The 12139-nt window shown below is 40.4% G+C and overlaps 1 non-coding gene across 1 annotated transcript; it reads right to left on the bottom strand.

Moving 5' to 3' along the window:
- Positions 1 to 11737: 11737 nt before the first annotated feature.
- LOC131222134 (small nucleolar RNA R71) lies at positions 11738 to 11844 on the bottom strand. Its single transcript, XR_009159846.1, has one exon. It is a non-coding gene; the product is annotated as a small nucleolar RNA R71 (small nucleolar RNA).
- Between the last annotated feature and the right edge of the window lie 295 nt (positions 11845 to 12139).

Raw genomic sequence — 12139 nt, 5'->3', positions numbered from 1 at the left:
ATCCCTTGGATTAAGAACTGATTACTATGTATGTGTGGATGATTATTTCTTATCTTTGTGTATTATTTGGTTCATAATTTTAAGTAATCCAGCCCTATCATGTGTAGGTCTGGACTCGCATAGATTCCCCTTAATTGAATGTTTGGGCTTTCATGTGGGATATGAAATTTGTGTAATTGTTTCTGAACTAACGTGATCTTAAGCTTGAAATCTCGCATATCATATTTAATTTTCATGTCCTGCATCAGTTTTCCTTAATATTGATCAGTTTGACCATCTTAAGTTGGTTAAGGGACCAATCCTTTGGCTTTCTTGACGTGGATATGTGATTTCCAAACAAGGGCATGTGTGATGGCAGATAACGCTCTTTATATAATGAATAATATGGCTGCAACGGCCTTTGATATTTAGTTGCCAAGCTTGCCACATAATGCCAGCGATTCGAGTTAGCTTCGTTGTTGCATTGTCACATTAAACCATCTTTGATTTGTTCAATGAAGACTGTTTGGTTGCAAATATTCACCCCCCGTGCGTGGCAGGTGGCTTTGATTCTTCTATGAGTGTTGGAACGTGACTCTTGGCTCCTAACCCACCATTAATCGGGCGATGGAACTGACATGAAGTCAACTTTTATCTTTAGGGCATTGAGTTTCTAGAGATTGGGCTTGACAACGTTTACTTCGGCCGAGTGTGAAAACCAGTCGGAGTCAACTACCATAGTCTTCGTGTCTTTCTTAGAAAACTTGAGCATATAAAAAAATACACAATTTGTCGTAGAGTGAGAACGAGAAAGTGTGCCATGCCATTTGCGGTATTCAATCTTTTTAAGTTCTTCGGCTGAAGGCATTCTTTAGTTTGTTAGAACCTTAAAGAATTTCCCTTCTAACAGATGATCTAAGATTTCGTTGGAATGAGTTATGTCAAAAGAATACCTTTTGGTGACTTCAAATACATTTCCCTTAAATTTTGGCCTAAAGAAGAGGTCATATCCTTCTTAGTTAGAGATTGGCAAATGAATGGCTTTCTAGCCACTATTTCTGTTATGTCTAACTTGAAGTTTGGGTCTCGATAATAACGCATTGAGCAACTCGTAGTATTGATCAATCGACCACATTAGATGGTGAAGCAACCAATATGCTCAATGGACGAATGACCACATTACCCTAAGAATAAAGTGAACTCAGGTCAACAGTAACCCGTCGACAACTCGTGGTATTGATCAATCCATTTTTGATAAGGTTTCTTATAGGTCGGTATGTGTATACGGCGGCCTTGTTAATGGCCTACAATTTCTTAGATTTAATTAATCAAATCATTACAACCCATCTGAAGTACATGAGCAGGTGCTTAATGCTCCTGTGCAGCAGTGTTAACTAGTGGTGGTGGACCTAGGTTAACCGTAAGAGGTGTTGGTGGTACAGGAGGTTGCCCACTATATGTTGTTCGACTTCTACGATGTACTACCTCCCAAGGGCTCTAAGATTTGGTGGCTCTTAACTATATTGGCCATATGGGTGGCTATTACAGTCATTCCTTCTAATGTCAACCAGAGGTGGTGGTAGATTTTAGCTAAACTGATATTAATCAAATCGTTTAATCCTCACTTGAGGAGGTATCGGCCAGTACTAAAGAGGATTTAGTGTATAGGAATTCATGCTAGCAGGGTGTCCGTCTAAAAGCCTTCTAAACAAAAAGATGATGTGCTTATTTAGGCTTTCGACCTAAAGCCTTGCCTATACGGCTTAAAGTCGTTCTTGCTCAGTTTGAATTCATTCTTATTTTGAAAGCTACTACAGGCTAACATGTACATTTTGTAGGATCCTTGTCCTTTGTAACACCACTCGTGCACACATGTGTTCCAACCTGCACTATTGATAGACCATACACTGCACCCCAGTACAACCAGCAACCCCACCCAAGTGATTTATTTCGGATGACCTTAAGACTTCTATCATGTGGACCGCGTTGTCGTTGTGGTCGCAACAGTGAAAACCATGTGTCAATCCAACACTCTGTTAGTGAGATACAGCCCATCGAATCTACAACCCAAATTGCATATCTTGTAACATGAGCAACCTTTATTGTGCTAGCTCATTGAACTTGGGCCCATGTGGGCCTAAAACCCACTTTTTAGAATATGAAAATAATCACAAAATAGGACAATCATTACATGACAAATGAATATGTAGCACATGCACCTTGGCCCTGTCTTCAATGTGAACCGTCCACATGTGGAGCCTACTTTCAATATAGGCCATGCACCTTATATGTGGACCATCTGTCATATATGGCCCAACTTCGAAGTGGGCCATCCATGATGTGAGGCACATCTTGGATGTGCACCCTTCATCATTAGGGGTTCGATGTGAATTGTCCTCATGTGGGGCCCACCTCAATATATGTCATCTCTCATGAGGGGCCCACCATCAATGTTATTACATATCATGTGGGGCCTACCTTCAATATCCACCACCCATCATGTGAAGCCTACTCTGATGTGGACTGTCCATCGTGTAGCCCTACCTTCAATGTGGGCCAACCATCATGCGGGGTCTACCTTGGATGTGAGCCATTCATCATTAGGGGTCAACTTTTGATTTGAACCGTCCATTATGTGAAGCCTACCTTGATGCGGTTCATCCATCATGTGGGGCCCACCATGATGTTCATTGCCCATCTTGTGGAGCCCCCCTTCAATATCCACCACCCATCATATGTAGCCCACCTTTAATGTAGACCATCCATCGTGTGGATCGCTCATCATGCAGGACCTCCTTGGATGTGGGCCATTCATCATTACATGTCAATCTTTGATGTGGGCCATTTATTATGTGGGGCCCAACTTGATATGGATCATCCATCTTGTGGGACCCACCTACAGTGTCCATTACCCATTGTGTGGAGCCGACCATTGATGTGATCCATCCATCATGTGGGCCCCACCTTCAATGTGAGTTGTCTATCATGTGGGCTTTCCTTAGATGTGGGCCATTCATCATTAAAGGCCAACCTTTGATGTCGACCGTTATGCGTGGCTTACCTTGATATGGGTCATCAGTCATGTGGGCCCACCATCAATGTTGATTTTCCATCATGTGGGGCCCACCGTAAATGTCTACTATCAGCCCATCATGTGGGGCCCACCTTAAATGTCCACTGTCGACCCATCATATGTAGCCCACCTTTGATATGGAATGTCCATCGTGTGGATCCACCTTCGATGTGGGCCATCCAACATGCATTGTCCATCATTTGGGTCCACCTTCGATGTGGGCCATCCATCATGCGGGGTCACCTTAGGGAGTTGAAAATAAATTTATAAAAAAAAATAAATAAAAAAAATAAAATAAAAAAATAAAATAAACTTATAGCCCTTAGTAAATTTAGGTGTTGAGTTACCTTTAAAAGGTGCTTACCAAACAAATTTAACTTAAAAGGTAGTTTTTCTTCTTCCATAACTAAAAAATGCCACTTATGGGATTGTTGCTTGTGGACACCCCACCTAAGATGAAAATAAATTACTTTTGAATTGTAGCTTGGTTTTAATAAAAATGTCTCCAGTTAATTCAGAAATTACTGAAAATTCAATAGAGTAAAATGGGGAGTATCCTCCTCATGTCTAAAATGAAAAATAGCAAATGCTTAAGATTGCCCATTTACATTGCTTCTGAGATGATTTTGGGTCCCAAAATTTAGAAATTAAATTTGAGTTAAAACATGGCTGGCATGTGTACAGGGCCTGATTGCCTGCATATCAAACATCAAACTCTGATAAAGTACCAAATAACTCCTGTTACAAAATAAAAATAAAAAAGCTAGTGGAACTTGGCCAAGTATGCCTGCACCATGTAGATTCCCTGGCCCCATAAAGCAGGCTAGTCTGGTGGGCTGCCCATTTATGCTGAACATGGGCCATTAGTCAATATTGTTCAATCATCCACTTCTTTTGCAAAAGTTGTACCCACCCAACAACCAAGAGGGCAGGATCTATTTGACCAGCATATCATACCATATGATATGAAAAGCTCAAACAATCAAATAGCAATCTCAATCTTACCTATTGCAATATACATTTAAGTTAGGCTACAGTATGTCGGGCAATTCCAATCGCACTAAAGCCAATGTAATGCCACAAAACTGCATATTATATCATGTTGGGGGACGGCGGAAGCACACAGAGATGAATCAAGTGAAGTAATTCGATCCCACCAATCAAGCACAACACAAATATAATGATTTTAACGTGGAAAAACCCTTTCGGATAAAAAATCATGGCACAAAGCTATAAATGATCACTACGAAAGCAAAAATTACAAGAGTTTAAAGAATACCCGATTCGAACAAGCCTCGAATCACCCCAAGCACATCCTCGAATCACCTACAAGCCACAATCCTTATCCATCCACTAGCTAATGCATGCGTAGATTTCTTCTACCTTGGCCAATACATGCTTGGCACCATCCACTATTCATAGCATACACCACCTTCCACCTCACTTTTAGCACCAATAAGACCCCATAAACTTGTCATGTCATCTTGCCACCTCAACCCCCAATTCTCTATATAAGAGTAGAAGCTCTCTTACACTCATACTTTTGCTACACTAAATTTTTGAGATTTTGAGAGAGAGTGAGAGAGAGTAGGGCCAAGGTGTGGCCTACCATCAAACCTAGAGGGAGTAGACCACACATCATCATCCAGCCATCCATCCATTTGAGTAGAGCTGGACCGAAACTGGACTGATCCGACGGATTCGAACCGAACCAAAGGCCAGGATCGAGTCGGATCGAGTTGGCCCATCAGATCCGACCGTTGATCGGATCGAGTTCGGATCAATGGTCAATCCGAACTGATCTGATCCAGAATCCGATCCGATTGGATCCGATCAGATCCGAAACGGGTGTATATAAGTAATTTTTAAAAAAAATCTTTTCACTTTTTACCTACCTGGCTACCCACATCCGGAAACCCTCCTGAACCCTAAAAACCCCCTTTTCTCTTTCTCCACCCAAACGAGCGCCGCACCATCTCGATCCAGCCACTGAGCAACCCGGCCCACTCATCATCATCATTCATCATCTCCATTGATCAGGTAGGTACCTAGTTTTAATTTTTATTTTATTTTATTATTTTATCTTCTATTTTGGAGCATTTTGGAGCGATGGCCCCCGCATGCACCCATCTCTCCTTCTTTCTCTCCCGATTTCCTCCTCTCCTTCTTTCTCTCTTGATTTCCTCCTCTCCTCCTTTCTCTCCTTCTTTCTCTCCTCCTTTCTCTCCATCTTTCTCCAGATCTTGATTCAGCTTAGTCCGAATCGACTGGACAGACTCAACTCGATCCAACTTGGTTCGGTTTCCCTTACCAAGTCGGACTTACTTCGGGTCAGGCCAGCAAGGATTCGGATTGGATCGAGTCAACCCTGCTGGACTCGGTCCCGAATCGGATCGAGTTCGGTCAGGTTCTTGGAAAAATCGGATTGAGTCGAGTTGGACCCAATCCGGTCCGAATCGACTTGATGCCCACCTCTACATTTGAGGTGAGTCTACACCCCTCCTGTCATCATTCTCATCCTCCTCTTTCTTCCCCTTTTTATTTTCTTGATATGTGTGGGGCCCACTAGGGTGGAGTTCATGTGTACATATATTAATGGCTATGTTGGTCAGCAAGGTGGCCCACGTCAATATGGCCTACCATGATGAATATTATATCCACGCCCTCCACATGTAATCCCATTTTTTAACTAGACAGCAACTTTTAAAAATTATATAAAATAAACCATATTAAGATCTAAGTCGAAACTTGGTAATAATATGAATCATAATATGATCTAACTCTGGGCCAAATTTCATAACTATCTAACGGTCCAATCATCCATGGAATTAACTTTACTTGGCTACTATCTAGCAGTGTACAAATGATCCTGATTTATAAAAAATGGACCCATTTTTTCCCTTTATTAAATCTAATAAAATATATATTCTATTGGTTTCGTAGAAAATCGAAGTAGCTTTCCAATGGTATATAATACGCCTCGATCAGAGTTTAGATGTATGAAATCTTGGCCTTGTACAAAAATATATCTGAGAGCTTGTTGTGACTACATATTGTGTGAGCCAAATCCGTGATTCCAATGGTTAGATATATTTGATATTTTTTCGTAACATAATATATTTAATAATCATATGTACAGTCCATATGGTCATATTCATTCGTGATAAAATTTAGAAAACTCTGGACCAACGGATACTTCTATAAGGATACATCTTGAATTGTTATGTGTGGTCTAAATGGATCTAAGGCTCTGTAGGGTTGGAACCTATATACAACCTAAATTATGTATTCTCAAACCATCCATTGACTTGGATTTTCCAACGGAGAATCTAATAATGAAGATTTGATCAAAACATTTCATGTGCTACTTGTATGTTGTATGTATGTTGTCTACAACATTCATCCTCTTATTATGGACCCACTTGGTAGTGGGATCACTTTTGATTTATGTACTTTATTAGTTCATTCAATCTGAAAAACCATATGTATTGATGTGTATCTCTTATCCATGCTTTGCCACCGTGTGGGCCCCACTTGTCATTCTATCTATTTCCTTTCTTTTGCACCTTTTGTATTTACTGAAAATTTTCTTAAGTACTTAACTGTATTGTATGCAGGCCTTTTGACACCTTGTGGTGGGACCCATGCTCTATGTTTAAGGATTCCACTTTGAGTGATGTTTAATCCATATATCCTTTGGCTAGGATGTCCCACCTCTTCATCAATAATGGACCCCAAGTGTTTAATAAGTGGTCCTAAAGTTGAGACAAATCCATTTCTGAAACTACATATCTAACTTTCTAAGTTTTTGACCAACTTTGGGCCCTAGTGGCAGACCCAACGCACAAGACATGTGTGAGATATCACTTGGAACCTTTAACCTATACCAATGAATAGAGAAATAATATTTTTCTTGGGCCAAAGAGGACCCCACATGATTGAAGAGTGGATCCCAAAATGAGGGCAGGCATAGTTGCGCAGAAAATTCTGTGCAAAAAATTAAAATACCTATGTTTGGCCCTACACCAAATATTATATGTACATAACTAGTTGGTCCCATCTTATATTTTTTGAAGTCCATATATAGGAATACCAAGGGTACCTGACGGAACACTGAAATTTGGTCCCTCGTGATCATGGAACATACTCAAACTTGGGTTAAAACTAATTTTGCACTATATTTACTGCACAGTTTCTCCAAGTACCCATGTTTGGGCCATCACTGTAAATTGTACACACCCAACCAATGAGGCCTGCTTCATACCTTTTAAAGCCCATATATAGAGCTACCAGATGGATCCTTCCTTTCACCAGATGTGAGCCCCACATAATCATAAATCTGACTCAAGAATGGCCCAGAACCAACCTTGCACCAAAAGTTTGTTTGATATAGAATTCATGTGGGCCACATTAATGGGGTCCACCACCTTCCCAAGGCATTTAATGCAGCATTTAAACTATGAAAAAGAATTCTTTAGTGATAGTGATCCCAAAACCCTAGATGGGCCATCTAGTGTGGGCTATTTCGTATGTGCTTTACCCTTCATCTAATGAGGCCCACCTGGCATGTTTCATAAATGGGTGTTATCTAACTTGTGAAATATGTAGTGAATTGATCTTGCTACCCAGTTATTGTCTTAAGATACGGATGGCCTTGGACCCATTTAAATGAGGCAACCCTAAGGCCCAAGTGGGCCCAACACTAAGAGAAATCATTGGGGAGTGAGAAGCCCACCATGGTAACCTTCTTTGAGCCCATTAGGCATGCTTATTGCCTAATGGTCAGTGTGCCTTATACACTACCTCTAGTCAAGTGGACCACACCTAGCAAGGCCTATTTTAGAATGTACAAACTGGATAATTGAGATTTTTCTTAGGTTGCTTGTACTTATGGTTTGTGGGCCCAATATAATATATGACATGAAAAATGTTAGCGTGTTGTCATTATGTTTGAAATTGTGTATTGTTTCTAGTTGATAGTGAGATGTGTGGGGTCCACTTAGTCGTGGAGTTGGATCCACACCATTGAAGGCCTTGTAGTTGGAAGTTTATCCCTTGGAGATGGCTTAATGGTTTGCCAAATGAGACTCACACTTAACATATGGCACCGCGTGCCTTGCACAAAGTCCAAGGTCGATGAGTGTGTCACACTTAGGTGGGACATGCCTATTGTTGGTTAAAATAATAGATATGATCTAATTGATGGTGATAATGGTATGGTTAATATCGATTATAGTGATGATTTAATGGATGGTGAATTGATGACATATGCATTGATGAGTGATGAGGGTCGGATATTGCATATTAGACCCTAATCATTACCAGATTTTACGTATATGATAATGCTTAATGCCATATTTTAATCGTGTTTTTATTACAGGATGAAATCAGGAGTGTGTACTGAAAGATGATGTTAAGAACATGGATTTGGCGCTCCAAAATTACCAGAGCACGGGATGGACTCCAGAAAACCAATAGTGAAGATTTTACACGCCTGGGATTGAGGAAAGCAAGGCAAAGGGGCTCGAAAAGGGTCCAAAATGCAAGATCACATGTTCCCGCCATCCGAACAACTCGAAACTTCATACACGTGATGGGGACCATAAATGAACCGTACATATTAAATTTCAGCCATTGACAATCTCGGAAAGTGGTCTAATGGCTAGATCAGCCCCTTAATTCATTAAGTGGGGCCCGCTGGATATCTGGATATACATCAATTTTGGTCCTGACGGTGGAAATAATATGAGAAAAAGGATGGACGGTGCAGATTTCTCAAAAGTATCACAGTGGACCCCACCTTGGGTGACATGTGCATGGTGCACATGTGCACTGCCTGTGCACCGAACGAGCATAAGTCGGTCAGCAGCGCTGACCCGACTTCATCCTTTCAAAAACTGAAACTTTCGTTTCTGGCGCGTGTAACGGACGGAAAGTCCGTTTTTACGGACCGCTGTGGGCCCCGTACGTCACCCGTACGGCCGATCCGAGCCGTCCATCGTGTAGATGGGTTCGAGAACTACAAAACCATGCTGATATTCCACTCCCATACGTGCACACGTGTTCGGTACAGAGGACACAAGCAAGCTGCCCCATGACATCCAGAATGAAAACAGCATGATTCCTTCTTTGGGCCGCGTCCACGCAAGTTCAAAACCATCCATCTTTGAACGAAATCTCGTCCTCTATCCAATGGACGAGGTGGATTTCCCCGAAAACTCTTATGTGGGGCCCACCGAGCATCGCAGCGCCGGACGTGCGAAGGCTTACGCACGTCCCCTTTCGGGCGGTTGTGGCCCACCATCTTCGATCAGATGGAAGATCTGATCCGTCCATCGTGTAGAGGGCGTCGAGAGCTTCAAAACCATGTTGATATTCCTCCCCCATGCGTACACACGTGTGCGGTGCAGAGGCCAAAAGTAGACTGTCCCGGGACGTTCAAAACTGATCTTTTTGTATTTTCTTCTCTGGGCCGTGTCAATGGACATTCAAAACCACCCATTCTTGACTGAAATTTCGTCCTGAATCCAATGGACGGGGTGGATTTTTTAGAAAACACCTCTGTGGGGCCCACCGATCACGGCTGCAAAAAATTGCACTTCGAGTCCTTCTACGACTCTGCCACCGACCCCAGCCATCCAGCAGCTATAAAAGGGGAGTTTTGGACGTGGGAAAGGCATTCAGAACCAGGGGATTCCAGATCTGAAGCAAGGGAGAGAAGAAAGAGAAGAAAGAGAAGAAAGAAGAGAGAGAGAGATTGTTTGGTTTGACGTTTCTTTTATGAATTTTATTTAATATTTTTTTATGGATTTTATGGGTCACTAATCTCTCAGCTAGGGCTGAGATGAAGCCCCTAATTTGATTAGCTCTTGTATTGGTTGATTTACTTTGAATTTTAATTAATTTGTTTCTTTCTTTAAGTGGGCTTTATGGGTTTAAATTCTATACTTCTCCATCTATGAACTTGATTAAAGTATATATATGGATGTTGTTTGGATGCTTATTATAGGTGCTTGTGTCTGATCAAGAACAAGTTTCCTATAGAGGAAGAAACAAGGTGCTTTAATGAATGTACATTCCATGTACCCGACCAAGGATATGGGATATGTCATTCATGGCATTGCTTAAAGGAATTAGACAGTTTGTATGCCCGATTAAGGACACAGATTGTGCTTTCTCTGTATAAGTGGTATCAATCTAGATCAAGGTGAATCAACAGACAAAACAAGGGTTAGGATAATTAGGGGTGGATTCGAAAGTCCTAGTGCTCTCTCTCTGATTGAATTTTCTTCCCTATTCTTAATTAATTGTTTTTCATAAAATTGTGCTTAGTAATTCATTCCATTATTTGTTGGATTAGTTAAGGAGAATCATAGATTTGAATTGTGACGACCAGTCCTCGTGGGAACGATCTCGTAATACGTACCGTATCTGCATCTGATTCGTATACTTGCGAGTTTAAATATCATTTAAATCGTGTTGGTTTAAATAAAACATCAAGTTTTTGATGTGATCAGGCTGTTTCGGTCCAATTGGATTTAAGATTCTCTCTTATCATAATTCATAGTCTTAGTTTTTTTTACTACCTTTAGGTTAAATTTTTTTAGAAACTAACCTATTTCCTGTTTTGTAGGGACCTGACATAAACTACTAATTTGGTAATCTCTTTCCAAATTTTCTATTTTTTTTCTAATTTCTATTTTTAGAATTAAGGTTTTATTTTTTTTATTTTTTAGAAAGTTTCTATTTCTAGGCTATTTTATTTTATTTTTAGAAATTTCCTATTTCCTATTTTCTAATTCTAGATTCTGATTCTTCTTTCAAGTAATTTTCTATTTTCTAGTTTTAGAAATTTTTCCCTTTTTAGAAACTAACTTAGTTTTTTATTTCTAAGATTACAAACTTTCTTTTTTAGAAATTAACCGTTGCTTAGGATTTTTTTTCTAGCATTATTTTAGGAATTTAATTTATTTTTATTTTCTTTTTGTTTACAGGAATTGAGGAAGGAAGCTGCTAAATAACATTGTCTTCAAAAGGAGGAGCTCCCTATTCTTCAGACATCAATCATCTCCTTTTCCGGGTTCTTTCTTCCCATTCTTATTTACATAGTTTTAACTTGTTTTAGAATCTCATAGTTTCTAGGTCTAGTTTTATTTTTCTTAGGTTGCTTCTTAGTTTAGTTTTCTTTCTTACATTGCAATAACATAGTTTATGCTAGGACGTAGATCTCTGAATATAGAACTAGCACCGTTTGATCCTGAGATTGAAAGAACAATTCGTGAAAGATTGAGAAATAATCCTGTTGAAATGGCGAATGAGACTGAAGTTAAAGCTCTCAAAGATTATTCAGCTCCTGTCCAATTTAATGCGCCTTCATGCATAGTGTTGCCAACCACTACGGCAGCACACTTTGAACTTAAACCTGGAGTCATACAATTGTTGCCATCCTTTTATGGATTGGACAAGGAGGACCCATATCATCATGTGAAAGAATTCTTAAACATTTGCTCCACCTTTAAGTTCCAAAACTTCTCAGACGATTCGATCCGCCTACGCCTGTTTCCTTTTTCTTTGAAGGATAAGGCGAAAGCATGGTTGAATTCTCTAGAAGTTGGATCTATCACTACATGGGACCAACTGTCTAAGAAGTTCTTAAACAAGTTCTCCCTCGTTCACAAAACCAATGCCCTCAGTATAGAATTTACTAACTTCAGACTAAAAGAGGGCGAGCACTTTCATGAATGTTGGGAAAGATGGAAGGACTTGCTTCTTAAATGTCCTCACCATGGTTTTGAGAAGTGGCAACAAGTTCAATACTTCTATGACGGTCTGACACCACAGAACCGTCGCATGGTTGATGCCACTAGTGGAGGGTCATTCATTACCAAAAGTGATGTCGAGCGTGGAACTTCTTTGAAACCTTGTGCGAAAATTCCCAGCAATGGGATTATTCAAATAGAGGTGACAGAAGTCCCCAACCACAAAAGAGAGGTGGTATATATGAGATAGGAGTCATACCAGAGCTGAGTGCCAAGCTTGATAACCTGACAAAGAAAGTTGATGCTCTGGTATTAAATAATGGACCAC

Source organism: Magnolia sinica, chromosome 1 (assembly GCF_029962835.1).
Source record: "Magnolia sinica isolate HGM2019 chromosome 1, MsV1, whole genome shotgun sequence".
Taxonomy (NCBI): domain Eukaryota; kingdom Viridiplantae; phylum Streptophyta; class Magnoliopsida; order Magnoliales; family Magnoliaceae; genus Magnolia; species Magnolia sinica.
Note: the sequence above shows the minus strand (reverse complement) of the source record. Positions and strands in the feature narration are given on the sequence as shown.